The 26,375-nt window shown below is 43.0% G+C and overlaps 1 protein-coding gene across 4 annotated transcripts in view; it reads right to left on the bottom strand.

Moving 5' to 3' along the window:
• The window catches only part of LOC126174904 (bestrophin-2-like), a 481,716-nt gene that overhangs the window by 217,214 nt on the left and 238,127 nt on the right, over positions 1-26,375 (bottom strand). Inside the window, exon 2 of one of the 4 annotated variants that reach the window (XM_049921337.1) lies at positions 10,943-11,011. The exons of the other annotated variants lie outside the window; for them this stretch is intronic. The gene's annotated coding sequence lies outside the window, so the exon portion shown is untranslated. The remainder of the gene's footprint in view (positions 1-10,942; positions 11,012-26,375) is intronic. 4 annotated transcript variants of the gene reach the window in all.

The raw sequence follows: 26,375 nt of genomic DNA, 5'->3' as shown, positions 1-26,375 counted from the left end.
TTCAGGAAAATCACACTCGGCACTAATGGTATGTGCATTACCGAGCTCGCTCACGTCATGTGTGCATTTCAAGTAAATCATATGTTCTAACAAATTCTCTCTCACTATTTTATCATGTTTTTATCATGTTTCCATCACGTCTTCAGTTGTTCAGTTCGGTTAAATTTAATTACATTCGATGCATAAAGCACGAGGGAAAAATTAGACTTAAGGTTTAAATTCTCGATAATGATAAGAACAGTATAATGACAGGCCAAGGATAGGAAAGAAAAGCCGGCAGATGTGGCCGAGCGGTTCTAGGCGCTTTAGTCTGGAACCGCGCGACCGCTACGGTCAGAGGTTCGAATTCTGCCTCGGGCATGGATATATGTGAAGTTCTTAGGTTAGTTAGGTTTACGTTTTTCTAAGTTCTAGGGGACTGATGACTTCAGATGTTACGTCCCATAGTGCTCAGAGCCATTTGAACCATAGGAAAGAAAAACAGACTTGTCCTTTCAAAAGGTATCCTCCATACTTCATCTTAACCGATTTAAGAAAACGGCGACAAGCCTAAATAACCATGGCCGAAAGGGGAATTTAACAGTCTTCCTCCAGAACGAGAGTCCACTGCGCCACATTTTTTTACTAAAAATCTCTTATTGTTGACATACTATGAATTACAACGTTTTACAAATGTATCCTTCAAATTATTTACATCAAGCAAGTAAAATTATTATTAATAACAAGGCAGAGTACATTTGGTGTTCCCAAAACATAACACTTTTGTCAAGAAAAACGCATAAATTGTAAAATTTTGTACATGGCTGCACGTTCAGAGACCGGGAATAGTTACAATTGAAAGAAAACCAGCCCTCGGTCACTATTTTTAACAAATTAACCTGGTTTCAACACTGCTAGGACTGTCTTCTTCAGAATTTAAAGAAAGAATGGTCTATGTTTTATAACATGGTCACAGAATAATGACTAAAAACGTATGATTGGGTGTAAGTACGGAATCATAGTAAAAGACTGACAGTACTTATATGTTATTTATAAAATAATAAATATGCCAAAAGGGTATTAGTCACAAAGATATTTAAGATAAAGGAAACTGTGATAGCGAACCACTAAGGGCTGCTCCTTACTTGCGTGTTGCAGGTTGCAAAACATGTTTCGCAGACCTTAGTGGTTCGCCATCACAGTTTTCTTTATCTTAAATATCTTTGTGACTAATGCCCTTTTGGCATATTTATTATTTTATAAATGACACATAAGTACTGCCAGTCTTTTACGATGATTCCGTACTTATACCCATCATACGTTTTTAGTCATTATTCTGTGACCATGTTATAGAATTAAGGCCATTCTTTGTTTTAAATTCTGAAGAAGACACTCCTAGCAGTGTTGAAACCAGGTAAATTTGTTAAAAATAGTGATCGAGGGCTGTTTTCTTTCAATTGCGCATAAATTGTTTTTAAGTACTTCTTGCAGAGAATTTTCTTTGTGCTATCTTAATAGAGCTATTTGACTGCTGGTTTATCGTTCCACAACACTGCTGCTTGTGTCTGTCGGGATCTCAAGAGCCATGCGAATACAGAATCGATGGGCTCCCAAAAGGCCGTATTCAATGTTACGTAGGATCTAAACGACACCAAGAGACTAGTGCTCGAAAAGACAGGCATAATGTCCGGCCATTCAGGACCGTACAGTCATGTTACGCACCACGATTCAGAAAAGTGGGCCTGTTTACACCAATACAAGTATCCAGGCGAGTGCGACGACGCCTTATGCAGTATGGACAGTCATCAAGGAGACAATTTTTGCGGCTCCCCTTGACGCGGCAACAGGCAGAGGTACGCCTACCGTGGCGCGCCCAATTACAAGGATACTGGATACAGGAATGGGATCACGTCTTTCCAGACGAGTCCCAGTTGTGAGTACAGCATCATGATGGACGTATCAATGTGCTGACGCTCCAAAGAGAGCGAAAGCTGACGGTAAGCATTCGTCATAGTCGCACGGGTCCACCACCCGGCGTCATGATGCGTGGTAGCATCGACTACACAACATGATCACCTCTTCCAGTAATCTGAACAGCAGCTGTTACATTTCTGACGTTTCTGTGGAATTTCTGTGACCGCACGTTTTTCGTGGTGTCTTGACCTACCTCAACAAAGATGGTTTTAGGCTGTTGTCCTTGCCAACATGTTTTCCAGGTCTCCTACCCATTGAAAACATCTGGTTATGGGTTGCCGAGCTGACTGGCAACATTTACGAACTCTGGTATACGAGGTGCGACAATAAAGTAATGAGACTGATGTGAAAAAAAGTGCTGCTTACCGTTTTAGTCAAGTTTAGTGTTGTCTCCTTCAAAGTAGTTCCCTTCTGATTGCACATACTTTTTCCAGCGCTTCTGCCATTGATGGTACCATTTCTGGAACTCATCTTCTCTAACATCCTCCAAGACCCTTGTCACAGCTTTTTGGACATCTTGTGTTGTTTGAAAATGGTGTCCCTTGACCGCAGTTTTGACTCATGGAAATAGGAAAAAGTCGCACGGAGCGATATCTGGTGAATAAGGTGGCTGTGGTAGTACTGAAATTTGTTTTGAGGTTAAAAATTACTGTACTTACGAGACGTATGGGATGGCGCATTATCGTGATGCAGAATCCAATTTTGCACAAATATTTCCCATACCAATATCTTCAGTTATTATTAGACGAACCGTTTCTCGATTGACGTTCAGTTCTTCTGCCATCATTTTCATGGATAATTTTCGATCGGACCGTGCAAGTTCATGCACCCTGGCCAAGTTGACATCTGTCCGTGAGGTTGATGGGCGTTCACTGCTGTCTTAATCTTCAACATTCTTTCTGCCTTCACTAAACATTTTATGCCAACGAAAAACTTGAGCTTTTGACATAACCTCCTCTCCAAAATCCTTCGGAAGCTTACCGTAAGTTGTCGTCGCGTTTTCACCCAATTTAACGCAAAAAGAAATGGCATACCGTCGTGCAATATTATGCGGTTCCTTTTCGTGACGAGAGACACAAACACATGTTAACTTATTACACGTGAGCAGTTGCATCGATGTGCCGCTTGGACTAGAAGCAGCTTATAGACTAAGGTCAAAGATATTGTGCCTACGCAAGCCTGCAGGGTTGCCATATCTTGCAAAGAAAATAAGTCTCCTTACTTTATTGCCGCACCTCATAGAGTTGAGAAGGCTGGACTGTCATAATCATCCAATCTCAGTTCGACTCGTTGCCCAGATGGGTTAGAACGATTGTTGCTCTCAGAACTAGCAGCTCTGTGCACTAAATTTCACACCCAATACTCCTCCAAATCATCAACTAATTGACTTGTATAGTCTTCCAACTGTAATGTAGGCATAATGTAACTAAAATTTCATCATTTCCTATTCTTCCTTGCGTTACAACTTATCTGGCAGCCAGCAACGTACTTCGCTCACAATCCAAGTTTTTATAACGTCTAGCCAGCCGACTTGTGTTCTTCCGGGGACATGTACGTGCACAACCGATCTGAGGCTGAGGTGAGTCAGTGGGGGTGAGCTGCCAAGGCGGCCCAGCTGTTCGCGATCGCGTGGCGTGGCGTGTAGCACACATGAGGCCAATTAATCTGTCCCGGCAGGCCGTGTCGGCAGTCGGCACACAAAGGACGCGACGCGCATCGCGCTGTAATTTCCCCGGCCAAAGACAACGGCGGGCCTCTTGCCACTTGCCAGCCAACTGTGCTTTACTGCACGTGCCTCGCCAGAGTAGAAATAACAGACCGAGCGCGCCCAAACGTCACGGAAACACAGGCAGCTGCCGCAGCTTTTCCCCCATTAGACCGTCAAGTCAACGTTCTCGGCTGCCAACTTCTTTTTAATTTTTTTTACGATGGTGTACTGAAAAGTAATGTCGCTGAATTTTTTTTGTGAAAGCACTTAGACCTTTACAAATAAAACAAATGTTATTAATATTCTACATCTTTATTCTTCATGTCTACACACACTGACGGAATAAAAATCCCAACACTAAGCAGCAGTTGTGCAACATAAAAAAGTTGTTACGTGTTTTTCCACATCTGATAGATGATGTCTGTTCAAATTTCGCAAGTCACATACAAGTGGCGTCAGTAGCTCCACAATGAAGATGCAAATCAAGTTTACTTTAAATATGAGCTGTAACGGTCCTGAGCGTTAGTTATCTTAGAATACGGGGTGACGTTACGCGTATGTAGGCGACATAACTGGCACCCAGAATTTGTACAGGGTAAGATGAAATTATTGTACGGCTGAAAGATAGCGGGCACACGGCTCTCAGTACACCGCGAAGCGATCGGTACGGGCGAGACCACAAAGACGAGCGGCGTTGTCGGAAAGGGGTAAAAGTCCCAAAGCTGGGAATTTGGACGGCTATTTCCCGCATGACCGTTGTGCAGCAGAACATGCTCCAAAAATGGCGGAGTATCAGACGAGCTGAAAGATGGCTTCTTACAGCCCTTTGAGACTATTTCCCGTCAGATACAAATGCAAATCTCGACACATCGGCGATCCCACAGAAATGATGTGCATCCAATGATAACAATTTCAATATCTTTAAAACAACAAAAGTTAAAAATTTAATGACTAATCATTTTCAGAATGAACCTCTGAATTAACAACTTTTAAGTGCTCCATGCGATTTCAACACGCGGTATCGTAGGTAATAGCATTGCACTATAGCTGTCACCTCAGATAGCTACCTATCTGTATCTATTTCTTGATTAATTTGGTGTTTTGCAGCTTTTTATTCCGCAAATGTTTCTCAGAACATCGTATTCTCCACATTTACCTAGCAACTGAACATAGCATACGTATTTCACATTTTGTCATACTTGTATTTTTATTTAATGAACAGTTTACTATTAGGTCAGTAACTTTATTTAATTGTTGATGCCAAGTGCTATTAAAAAGCTGTGCTAAATTAGAAATGGCCAGTCCCATGAGTCAGCAGACATCACAACTAGAAAGATAAGACGCTTCGGTAAAGAATGCGTAAATAATTGTTTAAACGATGTTCAACGACAGTCTATTGCCATTAATGCTGGCTTATTTATTTATTGCTTACATTTATTGTAAATGATCTGAGTGTAATAGAATGTTGATGACTTTTTTGTTTAAATATAGTTGGAATATATTAGTTTAGTCCGGGAAGGGATCGACTACAGACAAATGATGTCTTTAGAACTTAAGAACGATGTATTTTTGGTGGGAACGGTCTTCAGGCAATCTGAGAGCAGTCAATAGCGTACGAGCACAGGACTTAAGTGGATACTGGGACTGTTTAGAGTGAAGAGCTCAAGGGAAGGATTCTGGACAATTTTACGTTTATGCTGGAAAGAGACAGACCTGCATGTGGTAATGTGCGTAATTCGGGTGTATAGCTGATAGATTCTGGGCAGTAAACGGCCGCTATGAGACTAACATTTGAGGATACTTTTCAGTTAGATCTTGAAGTGGGCACTTGCATGTTCGTTCTGGAAGAAGCCAGGCCTGCCTATGGTACCGTTTGGTTTCTGATGGAACGTGTGATACATTCTACGTGGTGTACGGCCGCTGCCATACTTCAATTTCTCAAGGAACTTTATAGTTCGTGATGTTTGTGCTCCAAAGTAGGGCTTTACTGTTCTCCACCTGTACTACGGAATTGAGGATGGACCGAGTATGAGTTATTTTTTTGTATCGCATTTGTTAATTTGTGAATCATCACGTTGAAAATCTCAACTGTTTTGGGCTGGTGAGTATGTCATGCACTGTAATTACGAAATGGACATATTTTTCGCATGTCTTTTGTGACTATTTGATTAGCGGAGTTTCCTACCATTCTCTTAACGCTCTCAACGAAACTTCGCTGCATTTTAGAAGAGTATTTCTGTATTATACGTGATTGTCGTAGGACTATTTTCCATTTATTTGAGACGTCCTTTCTTCAATAAACATCATTCCGCGTAATTCTCAGTTGTCTGCATGGACTACATACCTTAGAATAGAACCTTTTTTAAATTATTCACATAGCTTTTATTTTATATTTTTGTGTATTTTATTAATTTGCTGTTCTAGCCAAGTTATAGACCATTTATCTGCGTGATTACACCTACAGGTTATTATTTGCAGCGAATTATCTGCGCGGCATGAAACCGGACGTGCGCGACTCGACTCTATGACTACATCGAGCCATTCTTTTTAAACAGAGCCACGCATTGCACATGTCCTAAAGTAAGGGTAACCGCATGTAAAGACGCAACTGGTTTGCTCGTATGGGATGCTGTTTGGCAAAGCAACTACACTTTGCAGTAACCGTTCGGTGCCGTCGCAATGCTTTCGAGGCGACAAAGACGCCATTATCAACATCTCTCTGAGTTTGAACCAGGTGGTGTAGCAGGGCTATGAGAAGTTGTAGTTCCTTGAACTGCGATATTACAGAAAAACTTGGGAAGAATGCAGCCACTGTCAATGACTGCTAGTAGCGGTGATCACAAGAATGTATCGTCCAAGTAGGCCAGGCTTCGGATTGCTACGGGCACAACTGAGGGGGAAGACCATTGTGTTCTGCGCATGGCTCGTACTGCATCTACAGCAGCAATACGAGCAGCAGTTGACTCCACAGAGACAAGGAACTATTACAAATCTTCAAAGACAGTTATGAGCCAGACACCCCGTAGCGTGAATTCCACTGTCCCCAAACTATCGCCATTTGCTACTTCAATGGTATCAAGCGAGAGTTCATCGGAGGGCAAGGGTGAGGGCCTGCAACCAATCTCTCTCTGCGTGCAAGGCACACTGGACCTACACCAGGAGTTATCGTCTGGGGTGCAATTTTGTATGACAGAAGGTGCACTTTCGTGGTTATTCCACGCAGGGTGACTGCAAATTTGTACGTCAATCTGGTGATTCGATCCGTTGTGCTGCCATTCGTGAACAGAATTCCAGGGAGTGTTTCCCAACAGAATAACGCTCGCCCACATACCGCAGTTTTAACCCAAAATGCTCTACAGAGTGTCGACTTGTTGCCTTGGCCTTCTCGATCACTAGATACGTCTCCAACCGAGCACATAGGGGGCCATCACTGGACAATAACTCCAGCTTCATCCACAACCAGCACTTATCGTCCCTGTATTGACCGACCAACTGAAAACTGACATCCGGCACCTGTGCAGCACAGTGCATTCACGTTTGCACTGCTTTCATTCAACATTCTGGCGGTTACACTGGTTATTAATGTACCAACACTTCACATTTGCAACGGCTTACGTCGTGCTTACGTTTACCTGTGATAAATTAATCTTTTAACATCACCTAGACAAAAGTATTTTCGAACTTTCATTACTCTACATTAGTTACTTTTTGTTGTTGCGTTATTTTCCGTCAGTGTATTTATTTTTCAGTACAGTAACCTTGGCGACGAACACATTTCTCGCAACGAGAGGCTAGTTTGTAGACACAGACACTGTAGGATGTTTGACCTAGTTGTCGGATCCACAACTTCACCTCTGCTTGCACCGCCTCATCACTTTCAAAGCGAAGTCCTCGAAGGCTTCTTTAAGGTTTGGAAAGATATGAGAATCGAATGGGACCAAGTCGGAACTGTATGTAGGGTGGTCGATGACAGTGAACCCAAAACGTCGGATTATTTCAGAAATCCAGCGTTCGTGTGTATGATTTGGCATGGTCATGCTGAAGAAGAGGATGCTCCGTTAAGTGGACAAACTCGTCGAATTCGAAACTATTACAACACGATGTTAGTCATCCAATGACATAGTTACGTTACACACCGCGAAGTTACACGCTACAATTCAGAGCTCCCTTGTGGAAGAGGGCTGCAAATACGCAGATATTAATAATAAGATGTAAAATGTTAATTATGTCTGTTTTACTTAAAAAGCTTAAAGAATTTTCTCACATAACTTCTCAGCATGCCCTCGTATATCTTGTTACCGTAAAATCTTACAGACATCCTGTTTCTACATTTACACTAGCACGAAACTTCCTCGCAGATTAAAACTGTGTGCCGGACCGAGACTCGAACTCGGGACCTTGCCTTTCGCGGGCAAGTGCTCTACCAACTGGGCTATCCAAGCACGACTCACGACCCGTCCGCACACTTTCAATTCTGCCAGTACCTCGTCTCCTACATTCCAAACTTCACAGACGCTCTTCTGCGAACCTTGTAGAACTCGCACTCCTGAAAGAAAGGATACTGCGGAGACATGGCTTAGCCACAGCCTGGGGGATGTTTCCAGAATGCGTTTTTCATTCCGCAGCAGAGTGTGCGCCGATATGAAACTTCCTGGCAGATTAAAACTGTTTTAATCTGCCAGTAAGTTTCATATCAGCGCACACTCCGCTGCAGAGTGAAAATCTCATTCTGGATTTACACTACCACATTAGAACGATAATGCAAATGCACATCTATCATCTATCCTCCGCAATGCACCTTACGACCTGTGGCGTTGGGTTGTTCTGGTACCACTATCATTTTTCCTCTTACCTGTTCCACTCACGAATAGTGCCCCCATATGGCTGTAAGCTATATTATTTTCTCACAATTCTTTTCCATTCTATCAATCCAATCTTGTAAGCGTCACAGACTGAAGAGCAAACCTCAAGAACCATACGAGCGAGAGTTTTGGGGTTAACATCTTTCATGGATAAATACACATTCTCCCAATGAATCTCAGCCTGGCATATGCTTTTCCTATAACCAATTTTATGTGGTCGTCCAACTTCAGGTCGCTAGGGACGCTAACGCTAGGTATCTTGTGACAAACATTCACCTCTGTACCACAGATCGTTCTTCCTGTCTGTCTGGGGTGTTTTGCACCGAGATGTGTGCTTCGGACCATTCAGGATTTAAATGCTACAAGCTACTCGTGACGGCGGTAATCATCATCATCATGCAGAGTTTTAGTAACTCATTCTTGGGGTGGAGACTGAAGAAACCAACTCCTTCGTTTGCGCTACGTTACATTTAAGCAGGAAAGTGAACTGCACAGCAGTCACATACCATAGTCGAGCACACGAGACACTCGACAATCTTCACGTATTTTGCAGTGTTTTCCGAGAAAATTTCTACAGCCCCGTTGTTTTTTGGTTAAAGGAATCATGTACCTGGCTTCTTCCATAACAGGAAGAACAGGCTGAAAATTTCGCTTTCAACAAGATGAAGCACAAATGCACTGGTAGTTCGTAAGACTAGTACTGATTACAAAAGTTACCAATAATTACATTTATTTTTCAAATACTAGCATTAGCACATAACGCATTGTGACTATGGTCACAGCATCTGAAACGAATGTATAAACATTTTCCTCACTTAGTTCAACCACTAAACCCCCCCCCCCCCCCACACACACACACACACACACACACACACACACACACACACTCTCTCTCTCTCTCTCTCTCTCTCTCTCTCTCTCTCTTTCTTTCTTTGTGCCATGAGCTGATGACAGTCAAATTGAAACATATACACCGCATATGCTTAAATATATCATGACTTGGAGGTAGTTACCACAATGGACCATAAACCGTGTAATTATTTGTTTCACAACTTGTAACTGACAGCGGAGAACAAAGTAATTATTTAGAGACTACTACACTGTTGCAGGACCTACACTGTATATTACAATTATAATAATAATAATAATAATAATAATTATTATTATTATTATTATTGGGTCTGGTCATACCCAAGTCATTGGTAGCCTGAAGTTATCCAACTACTGCTCGCTCAGAATTAAAGATTCTAAAAAGTCAACCCGTCAAATGATTTACGAACAGTAAGTGAGTTATTACATTTTAACTTGGCCTGTCTTAAATGGGAGCGCTGGGTGTGAGTGAAAGACGTGTCGCTAGGAAGGCGCAGAGGAAGCGTATTTTGTAACAAGTATCATATGTGGACAGTTAGCTTTCTTTTCTTAGAAGGAACTGTAGAAGGAATTGTAGAAGACTAAAAGACACTCGCAAAGCACTCTGAATAGCTTCATAATTCTAAAAAAAAAGTTAGAAATAAGCAGTATCACTTGTCCCAGTGGCTCAGTTTGTGGTTCAATAAAACACCTACAAAAATTAAGTAGCGTTTATCTTTCGTAATTTACAAAATTAAAGTGGCCAAAGAAATTTATTATTCATTCTAAAGTACAGTTATGCACTAATATGATAATGGTGGGGAACGGGGAGAGGGGGTGTTCCAGCTAATGGTCTCAAAGGTTGGAAACCACTGCTCCAGATAAGGCACATTTGATAATAGTAGTTACACATTTATTTATTTTCAAATAGCGAAAAAAAAACCTGAGCTCCAAAGCTACTTCAAAATTTAGCCCGCCTGCTTTCTTTGATACCGCTGTCGAAATTTCTAGTTACTTTTTACATTTATGCTGTTGAGTAGAAAGAATACCGATATCACTGATCTGAAATACTTTGACTGTATGAAAGCTGCGTCGTACGTATGACGAAACTTTACACAGGGAATAACAACAAACACTGAAGAAAAATCTTACACGGGAAGTAATTACCACACTGTTTGTGGATGTGAAGGCAATAAGCAGTGCCAAACCAAAACAACAAAAATATATATAAAATAAATGGAACTTAAAAGATATGAATACAGTAAGTACTTTTTAAATCACGACTAAAATGAAATTATTTTTCCCTTTCCTTCTCTTGAAACCACTCAAATGCAGAATACTCGTTAGAAACAGAAGGCAGATGAGTGAAAGAATGGAAATAATACTAGGAAGAATGAAGAAACAATATCACCTGAAAGTAAAGATTTTGCTGAATTTATTTGCAATTAGCGGCAATGAATCAACAAAAGGCGGTCAGTTTTCCCAATATTGAAATATCCTTCATGCTAAGACAGTATCAGATTTAAGTACAAACGTTAGTGCGCTGGAAACCAATTACTAGTTACGCTACCTTGCTGCACTGGCTCAATGCATCCATCTCAGGAGTGGTAAGCCATAGAAGAAGTCGATCTCATCTTACCTGCAAAAAGAAATACCATCGTTTTAACTACATCAAAATACAAGTAGACTGGACTAGATAATAGCTGACAAGTTTCGTCTCTATAGATATCTCCCATGTACAGTGCTGTATAGTGACTAGACTACTACATGCTTCTCTTCAGTGTCTTTCAAATTCTACAGAGACTCCTTCCACGACGTTGTGGGATCAGTACACCGCGGAGGAAATGGTTTTTCTCCACAGCCTGAATGGCATTTAAGATTGTATTACCGTCGGAGACACTCTGCTACAGACTTTCAAAGGAAATGGTGTGAAGCCATGGGATCCAGCAAAAAGGTTTCCCTGAACAAAATTAAACTACACTGAATTTTATACAAAAAGAGATCCTATTCATATCTCTCTAGGACTAATAGTTTCCGCCTTGCAGGTAATGAAAAAATCGTAAATTAATAAAACTAGTTTTTTGACGGTATAAAATTGATGTGTATTCTTAAATAATATGGGTTAAGATCAAATATTAATAAAATGTGTGTACCACATGTAAGTGTAGTAGAACCTTATTAAGGGTTAAATTGAGCTCTGAGGGTTTATCAGGGTGGAGGCTAGACGCAGACGGACGGTAGGTCGCCAGATTGTGGCCATGCACTTCCCTCCTTCATAGATTCTGTTACGTGAAGAGGAAGCACGTAATTCTCCATTCTGTCTATCCCACTACACCACAAAATGCAAGTACAGGCTGTAGGGATGGGGAAGTTTGCTTTCCCGGAAGAAAACTACAGGTGCCGTACAGGACAACTAAGAATCAATTTCCTCTAGCACTGCAGAACAATGTGCTTAGATTTACGTTTAGTCTGTCCATATCCGTTTTTTGCGTTAGTATCATTAGTAATTCGTACCTGCATTCCATGTAGCATCAACGGAATTTGTGAAAAATGCCCCCGATCATGTCTGCACACCGCGTTGTCAGTGGTTTGCAAGGCAAGCTACGAAAGTGTCGAAAGAACTTCGTGAAGGACCCTGTAGTCCCTTTTTGTGATGCAGTAGCTTAGATAGAGTAGAGAAGCAACCTGCTTGGTGTTCCGTTTGCAGACCTACGAAGAAGGAAAGTAAATGAGCACAACACAGAGACTTACCTTCTCTCACAATTCGACCACCCCCCTTCCTCCCCCCCCCCCCCCCCTCCAGAGCACAATTTATTCCTTAATACTCCTCTACCGCACTTCGATGTGGTAAATACATTTAATGTTTGTTCTTAACCCATCTCATTTAACAGTAAACAATTTTATATCATTGAAACACTATTTTTAGTAATCTACCATTTTTCCATCCCCTGCAATGCGCTAACCTTTAGTCCTAGAGAAAAAAATGAATAGAACCTTTGTGGTAATGTAGTCAAATTTTTAACTGGGAAATATTTTAGCTAGGACCCGCGGTTTTCGAGATATTCAAGAAAAACCTGAAGTGACTTACACGTCCCAATCACCGCTCCCGGTTAGGATTTTTTGTATCGTTATTCGTTACCCCCTACCACTGTACAAAAATTTGCGACTGCGCAATTCTTGATTGTCTATGCAGTAGTATATATACCAATAAGCTGCTGCAATCTACATGAGAGTTCATCCGTTCGAGCTTTATGTACAACGAGATTCAGAGCGCTTGTGAAGGGCATGGAATGACTAATATTGTGCACTACAAAACTCGTTCGACGGTGTGCAAACTACATCCCTCACTGACCTGTTGGTCTAAAAATGTGTTTTTCATTTGCAGCCGAGTCTCTTGGAAACGAATGTAAGGTCAATCGTTTCAAAACTCTCTGTTTCGAAGACGGATGTTCACACATAGTCAAAGCCATATGTAACAAAATGGCAACATAAATACAGGGAACTACAGGAAACACGCCAAACTATTTAGTCATTGCTCAATAGCGCGACGAAATATGTTTTTGCTGCGCATATTAGCAGCAACACTTTACGTTAAAATGCTTGAATGCTCTCGCTAACTTTCTAATAGCCGATAGCCATACTGGTGTCCAAACATTGGCCAATCGCATGTCAAGGCCGCTAACGTCACTATTGCCGGAAAGACGCAGCGTTGTTGGTCTGTGCCTGTTTTCTTGCGCTGTATGCTCCACTTCCGAAAGACAAGCTTCCAGCAAACCTACGAGAAACGTCTGGATAGTGACACAACGTTCTGAACGTGGGATTTCTAGTTCTGGATCGGCCGCATCAGGTAGAATTCGGTGGGCTTCAAGCTTGGAGCGTTTTTTGTCCGGCCGCTGTTAATACTGGCGATTTAACAATACATTACGTAGAAACTGATTGTTGTGCCATGCCGAGCCGCACCAAATCAGTAAACACAATAGGCCCTACTCGTATTATATGTAGTGCCAGCAGATCGGGAGCAAGGCGCATACTTTTTTCTAAAGAGCCTCTCAACTTCAGCCTGCTCTTCATCGTTGCTAAACTCTGGCCTTAGACTGCTCCTTGGTACGCCATACAATGATATCGGAATCTCTGTCTGACCATTATGTAATACAGTTGGTATATACCCGTGTCTCCACACCTTTCCCAAGCGCATCTCTTGTATTTTATTGAAGAGCATTCACTTTTACCAGCTTACGTTTACTGCAGAAGTCTGCCCCCTACTTCACTCCTGCTACCCTACCGAGCCGATATTCTCCCGTAATGCCGTCTTCAATTACTTTATCTACCACAGCGTGCCAATCACCTCCCCCCCTCCCCAAATTATTAGATCATCATCTCCCATTGTATTGTATTGTATGTTAACCGGGATCTAGAAACGACGGAGAGGCTCCGCCGCAGCCGCAATGGTCCACAACCCCACGACGACTACCGCAGTCCACTTCACCCCTCCGCCGCCCCACACCGAACCCAGGGTTATTGTGCAGTTCGGCCCCCGGTGGACCCCCCAGGGAACGTCTCACAAAAAAAAAAGTGTGTAGCCCCTATGTTTGCGTCGTAGAGTAGTGGTGGTGTACGCGTACGTGGAGAACTTATTTGCGCAGCAATCGCCGACATAGTGTAACTGAGGCGGAATAAGGGGAACCAGCCCGCATTCGCCGAGGCAGATGGAAAACCGCCTAAAAACCATCCACAGGCTGGCCGGGTCACCGGACTCTACACAAATCTGCCAGGCGGATTCGTGTCGGGGACCAGGCCCTCCTTTCCGCCCAGAAAGCCGTGCGTTAGACCGCACGGCCAACCCTGCGGGCTATCATCTCCCATTACGTACTGAGTTGCTCGTTCGATATCCCCGTAGACTACTTCTACTGGGTCGTCATCTGTTTGTGCCGTCGGCATGTACAACATGTGATAAACCTTTTGCATTTCCTTTATGTTTTCGTCTTCTTTAAAGGCAAAGAGAGAAGATGAAGCGGTAGTCCATCATAGAACCTATGCCTACCGTCATGTATTTTTGATTTTCAGTTGTTAAAAAAGGAGAGATTTTCTTGTGCCAGTAGGAGGAAGGAAGGATTCGCCCTCAGCTAGTGAACGAGTGAGAAGCACGCCATTTTAAGCGAGTAATTGTAGACCGCCATTCTGGGGTCGCTATGAATAAGTGAGGAGTATGTATTTCATATGTGCACCATTTAGAAAATAAAGTATTGTTTTATTAACAAGAAGGTCGTGTGAGTTGTTATTTCAACTAGTACGATAATTACAAGAACTGAAGCCCATCTGTGTACTTTGGAAAATTACGAAGATCCGATAAGCTTAATGGGAACACGGTCAAGACTTTAAAGGTGAACATGGCGACCAAACGTAGCATTCTAAAGAAGGCTAGGCACAAATCTACAGCGGAGAAAGAAACTACTTCGCCCTGCAAAATAATATGAACTAATACGAACTTACCGTATTTCCAGGCATAGATCAGCTTATTGTGCTTGTCATTCATGCCGAAAAATTAATCTCATTAATTCAATATATTTTAAAAAGCCACGCATTTCAACATTTTATCATCATCTATTCCATTATTTTAATACATTATAACCACAATCATTATTGTTGGCGGCAGTGTTTGCTGTCTATTCTAATGAGAATAATCCTCACTGGATTGCTCAGAGTAACTCATTCTCTGAGTTACCTTCCAACTCATTACGAATCCCACTCCCGCTGTACCATTTTCTGCTGCTGTTGATAATATCCTGCATGTATCTGACGACAAATTCTTACCTTCTTTCCATTTCGCTTCATCATTCTTCTCTTGTGTGCCAGTCTTCTGACAGGATTCAAGGGGAGGCTCTGCGTCGTGTCCCGTTCTGAGCACCTTCCTTCATCTGCTTGTTCGTCCATTTCTAACTTCGTCAATCATTCCAATTCTCTTCTCCCCTTTTCCTTTCATTCCTTCCTTCCACTTTTTCGTCTATGATTCTTTGTTGCAGACAATTCCTGCGCAGTGTTTGACCCATTCAAGTTTTTTTCCTGTTTATGACTACTCCCAAAAATCATTTTTCTTCCTCTATTTTCCTCATTATTTTTTCATTTTTAATTACGTCAGTCCACTTCATCTTAAGCATTCTTCTCCACAGACTCACTTCAAAAGTTTCTAAATATTTTCATTGACAACTATATCTAGATTGAACCTCTCAATTTCCCTTATCAGATTTTCTAGGTTGATACCCACCCGGCCAGGTAGCCGCCTCCGGGATGGGGAGGTATGCCGGCCCCGAACTGAATCCTCTCTGCGGATTAATGACGAGGGGTCGGAGTTCCTACCAGCTTGGATGTGGTTTTTGGCAGTTTCCCACATCCCAATACGTAAATAACCAGCTGGTTTCCATTTGCCGTCTCAGATACACACTACGCAAACATTTAGAACACAACACTTTCTCACATTTGCACACTGCATTTGCTGTATACACAGACGCATTAGGTACACTGCTTTTGTCCTGGGGGATGAATAGGAGACTGACGACGTTCGGTGTTTGGTCTATGCACTTACTCAGTATCTGGAGCTACCTAGCACATTCAGATTTCTGCCATTTCCCGCTCCTACTCGTAGAATGTTACCCTTTCGTTATTCTAGTAATTTCTCACGGTGACCTCCCCCTTGGCAGGTCCATTTTCAAATTCAGCCCTATGTCCTGTGGATAAACATTTGCGTGTTTAATACAGTGGTTTCCGTTGCGTTCTGCATCCTCATGACGTTGATCAATATCGACCGGGGCAGCCCAGACTTTCTTCAACAAATTTATCGATGTTAGGGGGGGTTTTATACTAGTCATTTAGCACGTTCGTGGAAGTTATAAGTTGAGCCCGTCGGGGATGGGGGGGAGGGGTAGAATCATATCTCTTATTCTTTCCCTCGTGGCAAATACTGATTGGTTGGGAAACAATCAGCAGAATTAAGGACAGAATATTCCATTTGTTGAATTTTGCTGATGGTCCTCTTTTCAGAAGTCACATGGGGCTACCGTCAATCGTAGACATTTGATTCTTCTAAGTCCGCCGACTTAGCTGAATGGGCCAGCACGGTAGCTCAGCGTGCTCGGTCAGGGTGTTAACTACCCTCTGTAAAAAAAAACAGAGTGAACGCATCAAGAAAGAACCTGAACGGCTGTCATCGGACGTCCGCCACGAACAAATTCATCGACCAATATAGAGCAAAATGAGACCTAAAAAAAGGTAACGTGCTTGTCTCCATGCAGCCAGCACGGGTACGATTCCCGGCCGCCTCCGCTTGTCGACTGGGTGCTGTATTATCATCATTTCATCCCCATCACCAGCACGCGAGTCGCCCAGTGTGGCGTCGACTGAAATAAGACTCGCGCTCGGCGGCCGAATTTTCCCGGATGGGGCCTCCTGGCCAGCAATGCTACACGATCATTCCATTTTTTTTGTTCCTGTAAACGTTTCTTCTTCTTCTTCTTCTTATAATAATAATAATAATAATAATAATAATAATGACCTACTCATTTGGAGTAGTGAAATGGAGTAACACAGACCTAGAAGCACTCAATACACTTACACGATCACAATGCCACAAATACACAATACATCACATACATTCAGCAACTGAAAGATTCACATTAAGCAGAAAGGAAGGAGGAAGGGGATTCATCGACATAAAAACCTACATTATGGACAGGTAAACAATTTAAGAAAATTCTTTCTAGAACGAGCAGAAACTAGCAAAATATACAAAGCAATCACTCATTCATATAAATATATCGGCTACACCACTGCAATTTCATAACCACTTCTACAACCCTTTAGATCACATAACATCAACAAATACGAAGAAAGTAAATTGGAAAAAGAAAACACTACATAGCAAGCATCCGTATCATCTAACACAGCCACACATCGATCAAGACGCATCCAACACATGGCTAAGAAAAGGCAATATATACAGTGAGACGGAAGGATTCATGATTGCAATACAGGATCAAACAATAAACACCAGATATTACAGCAAGCATATTATTAAATATACCAATACCACAACAGATAATGCAGACTTTGCAAACAACAAATAGAAACAGTAGATCACATCACAAGCGGGTGTACAATACTAGCAAATACAGAATATCCCAGAAGACATGACAATGCAGCAAGAATAATACAACAACAACTTGCCATACAACATAAACTAATAAAACAACACGTTCCCACGTACAAGTATGCACCACAACATGTACTGGAGAACGATGAATACAAATTATACTGGAATAGAACCATTATAACAGATAAAACACCACCACATAGCAAACCTGACATCATACTCACCAATAAAAAGAAGAAATTAACACAACTAATCGAAATATCCATACCCAATACAACAAATATACAGAAGAAAACAGGAGAAAAAATTGAAACATATATCCAACTGGCTGAGGAAGTCACAGACATGTGGCATCCGGATAAAGTTGACATCATACCAATTATACTATCAACTACAGGAGTCATACCTCACAATATCCACCAGTACATCAATGCAATACATCCAAACATATATATACAACTACAGAAATCCGTAATTATTGATACATGTTCAATTACCCGAAAGTTCCTAAATGCAATGTAACATATACCGTACAGTTAAAAGGAAGTCACGCTTGATCAAGGTCCGCGTCACTTTCCATTTTTCACCAGACATAACGTCTGAGAAAAGAAAGAAAGAAAGAATAACAATAATAATAATAATAATAATAATAATAATAGTAAGTGTGTTAAATGTATTGGCGCATTTTTGGGTGCAACAACACTGAGACGGTTAATAAAAAACTATGAAATCTTCAGATAATGTACTAAATTTTGTTATATGTTTCAAAACCAAACTGGGGCAGTTTTTGATTAATAAAATGCAGATGTGTCTGCCGCTTGACTTGGAGAAATCACTACCAATTAATTTGTCACGAAGACGTGAACCTGTACATTCCCGGCACTCGAAATGGCGACAGAGCTGTGAACGCACTCGCACCTCAGCGCGAAACGGGTCGTTTGTGATGTATAAGAAATTCTCATCACCTGCTGTGCTTGGCACGAAAGCTTGTGGAGATTATGTCACTATCTGCTACGAAACAGAACTCGGTGGGTTTCAGTGAAAGCCAAAAGACGTCACGACAGCTTCCGGGTGGGCTGTGGTGGCTCCGAATGAGGCCATTTGCTTGGGGCTGGGCGAGTGATTCGTGGGCTGCCAGACAGCCGCAGCCAAAAGGTAGTCACGTGGCCTGCCCCCACCCGGCTTCCATCCAAACCACATTGGGCTCCTCTGTAGCACTCTGCGAAAGGTGTATCTTGTGGAAAATAATTCATCGTACAGTTACGAGAAAATGTGGTAATATTGAAGCTACACTGCACTGCCACTAATGAGGTGACACTCAGGATAGTTTATATGGATTTACCTATTGTTTTAGTATTGTGTAAGTCTGCCTGTCGCCGCAACATAAGTTTCAAGTCTTCCACGAGGATGTAACCACTCAGATATTAAACGTATCTGCTGAACATTTCTTTCCTGCCTTCATCGACAGAGTATAAAGTTCTGTGGGTGTTTCGAGACAGTCTTCTACAACTGAAAGACTACTGCAGCTCATGCCGTAGATGTACACATATTCAGAACAGTGTTCAGTTTTGATTCCAGTGTGCCTTTCGAACTCTTACATGCCCCAAACACAAACAGACTCACACACCACCACTATTTCATCACGCATCTTCATTCCAGATTACTCATACGGTAAGAGAGGAAAAAAGTACAAATGTGTGTGAAATCATATGGGACTCAACTGCTAAGGTCATCAGTCCCTAAGCTTACACACTACTTAATCTAAATTATCCTAAGGAAAAACACACACACCCATGCCCAAGGGAGGACTCGAACCTCCGCCGGGACCAGCCGCACAGTCCATGACTTCAGCGCCTAAGACCGCTCGGCTAATCCCGCGAGGCGGTAAGAGCTGATTAAATCAGTGCACACATGTACATACATACTCTGCAAGCCACAATCTGGTGCATGGAGGGGGGTTTCTTGTAACACTACAAGTCATTTCCCTCCACGTTCCATCTGCAAGGCCGGGCGGGGTGGCCGAGCGGTTCTAGTCGCTACTGTCTGGAACTGCGCGACCGCTACGGTCGCAGGTTCGAATCCTGCCTCGGGCATGGATGTGTGTGATGTCCTTAGGTTAGTTAGGTTTAAGTAATTCTAAGTTCTAGGGGACTGATGACCTCAGATGTTCCATAGTGCTCAGAGCCATTTGAACCATTTTTAAACCATCTGCAAATGGATCGAAGTAAAAAAAACCGGCTGTATATTCGCCCCATTAAGAGCCCTTATTTCTCTGTCTTGTCATGTGTCGGTGGTCTACGTGAAATGCACATTGGGTGCAGGTGAATCTTACTGCAGTCCGCCACAAACGGTTCTCTGAACTTTCTCAATAGCTTTTCAGGAAAATAACGTCGTCCCTCCAGGGACTTCCATTCGAGTTCTCTAAGCTTTCAACTTCTAGTGCCTGTAAGTATTTTTCGTGGACGACCGAGCTTCAGAAGAAGAGCTCTGCTAAAATTCGTTAACACATTAGCCATTATTGGACAAAATAATCATCAATATAAGTACCAATAATAAAAGCCTCAAATTGTGGCTGGATGATCAGTTAAGTATAGACTGGAGAAGAACCAACCACTCTAATGACAGTTACAATATACGCCCAAATACTTTATTTAACAAGTAAACTTGATAAATATCAGAATTTTCAATCCTTGCTAGACTAACTTAATAGTTGCCCAAAACAGAGCGCAAGACAACAAGTAATTGGAGTACCACTATCCTGCCAGCAAACGAAATACAAGCAATTATTGTATCCAATCACATTAATGTGACCACGTGTTAAATGTCTGAGTAACCACGTTTAGCAGCGTGGACCGTCGCGAGACGTGCGGGGAAGAGAGCAAGTGAAGTTCTGAGAGAAACTGACAGGGATGTGGAACCACGCCGACTTCACTGCCGTGGCCAGCTGCGATCTGTTGCTTGGTTGAGGATCCAGGGCGCAAAGAGCCCGATCGAGATGGTCCCGCATTTTCTCAATTAGGTTTAAATCCGAGGAGTTTGGTGGCCAGGGGAGCACGGTAGGCCCCGTCTGCAACACTTCGAAACAGGCACGTACACTGCAAACTATTTGACAAGTTGAATTTTCCTGCTGTTAGAGGCCATCATGCCGAGGAAAAATGGCATGATCCCCAAGGATGGATGCATACTTGTGTTACTCGACTGTTCCTTCCAGAATGACGATATCAGACAGGGAATGCCATAGAAACATTCCCCATACTATAACACTCCCTTCGCCGACCTGGATCGACCCGATGATTGTTCTGATGGAGCATAAAACGTGATCCACACGAAAACCCCTGTCGCCACTTAGTGGGTGTCCAGTTGTAGTATTGGCGTGCAAATTTCAACCTTACGTCACCGGTGAACATCAATCAGCTTCGGTGCAGCAAACCAAGTCCTTCTACACAGCCCCATGCAATACGAGAGTCGCTGAACGGTCGCTGAGGACACACTGTTGGTTGAACTGTCCAGTCAGTTGCTCGACAGTTTCACGTCTATTCGCCCGTACAAATTTCCGCAGCTGTCGTTCAACCCTCTTATCTATGACCGTGGTGCAGCACAGTTGCTTCGGGGTCTGTTTTGGATGGCTCCATTTTACTATGCACGATATATTTTAACCACGGCGGCACGCCAACAGTTTACTGACCATTTCGGGAGTACTTCCACACTTGGCTCAAAAGCCAATGATCATACCCCTTTAGAACGTCAGATAAACCGCTCTGTATCCACACTGTTTTCAGCGCCCCTCCGACACGCTTTCTATACACACCACTGCTAATGCTACCAACTGCCGTCTTTAAGTGGTTATTCCACGCTGATGTCTAATATATTCGATTGTCACAATGTGACTGGACCGCGTAAAACGTGGCATACTGTCAAGGGTACGCCAGAAGTACCGCCTACTGAAGGAGAGGACTTGTCGAATACTGTTTGGTAACATTACCATTTGCAATCAGAAGAAACCGGTCAGGTTTTCTTCGGAATATCTGAATGATTCCATTTTCAAGGTGACAAATTCTTCCCTTGAGGTTCTCAGCTTAGTTCCCTGCCTGTTATGACTCTTCAGTCGCTCTTCCTCTTCCTTTCTAGCCATCTACGCAGTTTCAGAATGCCTATCGGGAGGGGAGTCTCCGTCCGCTGGTGAAAGCTGGAGGGCGCCAGTGCAGACTGGGCACGTGGATCTGGCGCCCACGTGCGCACAGCGCGACGCAGAAACGGACGCCCAAGCTGCGCGAGACGTGTGGGGCGATTCGCTGCTTCCTGCGTCACTGGCGGCCTTCGCAAGCAGCACTCCAATACGTTATGCGGCTAGCTCTTTAGTGTGTGCCAACACAACAACAGCACACACACCACAGCGTTCACTTTCTTACCGTCGCGTCTGAAGTTCCTGTACCATGTAGTACATTGGATCCTATCTTACACTTCCCTAACACAGCCATTTCACACTTAGGAAACAGTTTTAGATTGTACGGTGCAGCTTTTTGTGGATCCTCATGGGTGGAAAAGACAAAGGGCCCAGATTTTCATGCACTATCAAATCGTAAAAAACGCATGCGTTCATGCAGTACCATGTCAAAACTCATGAAGTAGGAGGCTCCAAAACAATCAAAACATGCGGTATTACAAGTCAGTTCTTTAAAAGAGGATCTCTCTAAAGTTGGACATACAGAGACATGAAGTTTCTGTTTAAGGTCTTTGCTGCAGCATGCGCAGCTCTGATGCAGGTATCTGAGCACCGACAAGTAGGAAAGGAAGTAGTGTGTCATTCGTATCTTTCCAACGTACATGTAGTAAACGCAGAAATGTGAACCATGGCGATGTTATTACCAAATGCATCCAAACAGGACCAACATTGTTATTCTTTTCTTGGTTACCGAAGGACGAACACTAGTAGACATCAATCCAACAATGAAGAATGTGTATGGAGCAAAAGCACTACTGTGGAATGGTGTGCCAAGTTCCATGCTACTCCATGATAACGCACGTCCCCACATCACAAATGTCATAATGCAGGAGTTACGCCAACTCAAGTGGGAGACACTCTAGCACCCACCCAATAGTCTTGATCTCTCCCTGTGCAATCAGGCCCATAGTCCCTTAAAAATGGACTTGAATGGTCGACGACTCCTGCCGGTCAAGAATGTACGCAGGCAATTACAGACTTCTCCCACAGTAGGACATCGTAGTAGTGGGGCGAAGTTCGTTATACGCCACTTTTGATATCTAACTGATATGCTAATTTATTAATTAAACTGATGACATAACCACTTAACCTATTGTTGTTGTAATTGATGTGTGACTCCCTGGGAATAATACGTTTTTCTGAGAAACCCCCAACTCTTCCCTTCATCCTCCTCCCCCCTCCCTTTGTACATGTCCAGACCTCCCCTGCCAATCCACTGCTGAAAAGAAATTCAATTTCTCTTGGTAAATTAAAATTTTCGCGGTAAATTCAAATGCTAATTACATTGCATTGCAGAGGACGCGACGACGACGACAACGACGACGATATTTATTTACAAAAAATCAATTTGTGTATCGCTGGTGTGGAAGGATGTAGGGGTCTTCATTTGATCGTCTTTGGCATACTGATGCAGTCTAAGATGTCACAATCCAAGATGGCCAACCCACAATATTGGCGCAATCCAACTCTCCTCCTCCTATTTGCGGGAAATTCAAAAACTGTCGGAAAAATCAATTTTCCCCTCCAGCGGCGAAGCATGGGAGTTCTGGAGTGGTAGTTGCCAATGATCGAGTGCCAGAGAGCAGCTCTAGCCAGACGTTTCAACAACAGCTGGATGGACGGAGGGTATTTTTCGCTATTACTCCAGCACTTGAGTTGCTTCAGTCAGTGGCTGTATGTGGGAAGGATGGGTAATAATAACAGGACAACAAATATGAAGTGCAGTGGAGTAGCCTCCTGCTGATCTACAAGTGCATAACTCATGGGAGGGGCATAAGGATGGGTAATAATATTACGATAGTGACACACTGTCCCAGTGCTGCCAGAAATCCCTGCCCTTACAGACACGTGCTGTAGCAACAGCACTGGGGAATGAAACACACTTACACCGACTTCCGAGTCACAAGTCGCATCCTAGCCAACAAAAATATGTGAAATATACTGTACGATTTTTTTAGGAGTGTAGTGCACATAATCTTACTTGAACACAGCATCTCAGGACGAAAAAATTGGCCATTCACCTGCAGCCTAGTCCAGCACCATCTACCGAATGTGTTGTGCACCTGAAGAGCCGATTAGCCGGGATCTTCCTTTGCATCTGCCCAGCTGGCACAAGCTAAGCCACAGCTTCCGGCCGAACGACCCTCAAGACCGCACCTGCCGCGCACCAGCGTCTTTAGCTCTTACTACACTGCGAGGCAACGCATTGGGAGTTCTAATTGCAATTCCAACCCCGACAGACTCTTCAGTTAAAAAAATCCACTTTACCCAATCCAAGACGTGATGGTTGTTGCCCACACACTTCAAATTTCTCGCGCGAAATGTAGATTCCTCCGTTTTACGCGCGTTATTTTCGAAGACCGAAGAAATCTGAGCATACACGCATTTTCACATCGCTAAGTATCTTTCTTAGCTTAGAAATCCTGTACAACAGTACGGCATAGGCTATGTTTTGTCTAAGTATTCTCTCATCCGGTGTATATATATGTTCAAATCAGCTTAATACCTTTTATATCCTGCATCAGTGGACTGTAATTTTTGGCTCATGAAGTGCTAAGACCATGCTCTACCTCTGTCACAGAATGCCTCTTCACTTTCGGACTCAGTGTCTTGTCACCTTTCACGTCTCTTAAGGCAGTCAAATAGTAGCACAGAGGATTTTTAAATATCAGGTTTACACTAAGTATCCCTTTATAAATTCTGTAGTACAGGTAATTTTATTAGGATGGCCTTCTCTCCCTGTGGAGGTGGGAGATTGAAATTTCGTTAAAAGATCTCGCCGCAATTAAAAAATGCCTGATTACCACTCCAACTCACGAATCATATCCGTGGCACTCATTCCATCGCTTCCACTTGCCCGGCATCACGTCACGTCACTGATATCAAATTCATTGACTAATTTATTCAAAATGGTTCAAATGGCTCTGAGCACTATGGGACTTAACATCTGAGGTCATCAGTCCCATAGACTGAGAACTACTTAAACTTAACTAACCTACGGACATCACACACATCCATGCCCGAGGCAGGATTCGAACCTACTTCCGTAGCAGCAGCGCGGTTCCGGACTGAAGCGCCTAGAACCGCTCGGACACAGCGGCCGACTAATTGATTCAATTGATCGTGAGAGTCTCTTTGCACGACATAGTAATTTTTTTGCTGCAGCTCGATTACACTCACCAGGTAACCATTACAGACGCTTCTGTGACATCTCTGGGGGGGGGTTCCTACAGGCTAGGTAGAAACCACCTCCGATACCTAATTAGGCTGGTAAACGTTGTGAGACATCTTAAGAGATCCAATATTGATTACACTCTGTGTGTCGGTTGCCTTGTCATACCAGTGGAAAAAAAGTCACAATTCTGGTAAATTGCTCCCGATCTAATCCTGCTGGGACCTGTCAGTCTGGAGTAGGATGTTTCAGCCTCTTCTCCGCCCCCGTGAAGACTCCGCCCCCATCTCTGCCATCGCCAATGTGTCGCATGCGAACAGCTGCCCCACTGACACCAGGTCGCGAACCTCCGTCCACACATCAAGGGTATAACATTCCGGGCCGACAAGCCACTTCTCACATGCCGGAAAGCTGTTAAAGATTTCAGACTCGCAAAATTTGTCCTATCCTTCTCAGACGAACTTGGCGCTTAAATGTTGCTGGGGTAAATACAATGATGTTGAACAATATGCTTTCCCTCCTCCTTCCTGCAAACCAAGACGTCCTGAGATGTGTTTTCGAAATACCCCTAAAGGCTCATCCGGTGAACAGTAACAGTAACTGACCACTCCATCCCAAATGTGTGTGACCCTGCAGACCTGAGTTTCCTTCAAAATACAGCCATGTAGAGGCGTTCCTGTTAGCTCCCGCCAAATTAGTGGGCAGATGGTTCGAGAACTCAAGTGGGAATCCCTGGAAGAAAGGCGATTTTTTTTCAAGGGATGCTACTGAGTAAATTTAGAACAGAAGGCTTCTACTGCCGCCAACGTACGTTTCGCGTGAAGGTAAGATATGATAAATTAGCACTCATATGGAGGCATATAGACAGTCCTTTCCTCCCTCACTATTTGCGAGCGGAATAGGAAAGGAAATCCCTATTAATTTTACGGGATGCCCTCCACCACGCACCGTACGGAGGCTTGTGAGGTATGCACTTGGATGTAGATTTAAATTAAGTCTACCTATTAACGTGTCAGTCCATCCATTTATTGGCACGCAAAACTCACTCCTAATTTTCTCATTGCAGTCACTTCGCGAGACGTATGCGAGAGGTTGTAATATGTTTGCCCACAGCACTTACAAGGAACAGCGTCGAGCTCACCTCTTTAACTACACCTTTCGTTATAGTATCGCTAACACTAGAGACAAATAGTTTCAGGAAGGACTTCCTATTACTTCGCAATCAAAGTTTGCGTATCTTTCTTTTTCAGGAAAGCTTTCCCTGCTGTCGTCAGTCTGCATTATACAGAGGGGTTCAAAAAATGTATCCACTGTTTAAAAGTCCATAACTGGCAAACTAATTGACGGCGTTGTCTCATCTTTGGTAGTGTAATAGTTTATAGTTCCGGCAATCGTCACACAAGCGTTGTATTGCGTTGTTTTGTTTTGTCAGATGACAGTCGACAGATATTGTTTTGTTCTTAGTT

Source organism: Schistocerca cancellata, chromosome 3, assembly GCF_023864275.1.
Source record: "Schistocerca cancellata isolate TAMUIC-IGC-003103 chromosome 3, iqSchCanc2.1, whole genome shotgun sequence".
Taxonomy (NCBI): domain Eukaryota; kingdom Metazoa; phylum Arthropoda; class Insecta; order Orthoptera; family Acrididae; genus Schistocerca; species Schistocerca cancellata.
The sequence above is the reverse complement of the archived record's forward strand: the minus strand, read 5'-3'. Positions and strand labels throughout refer to the sequence as shown.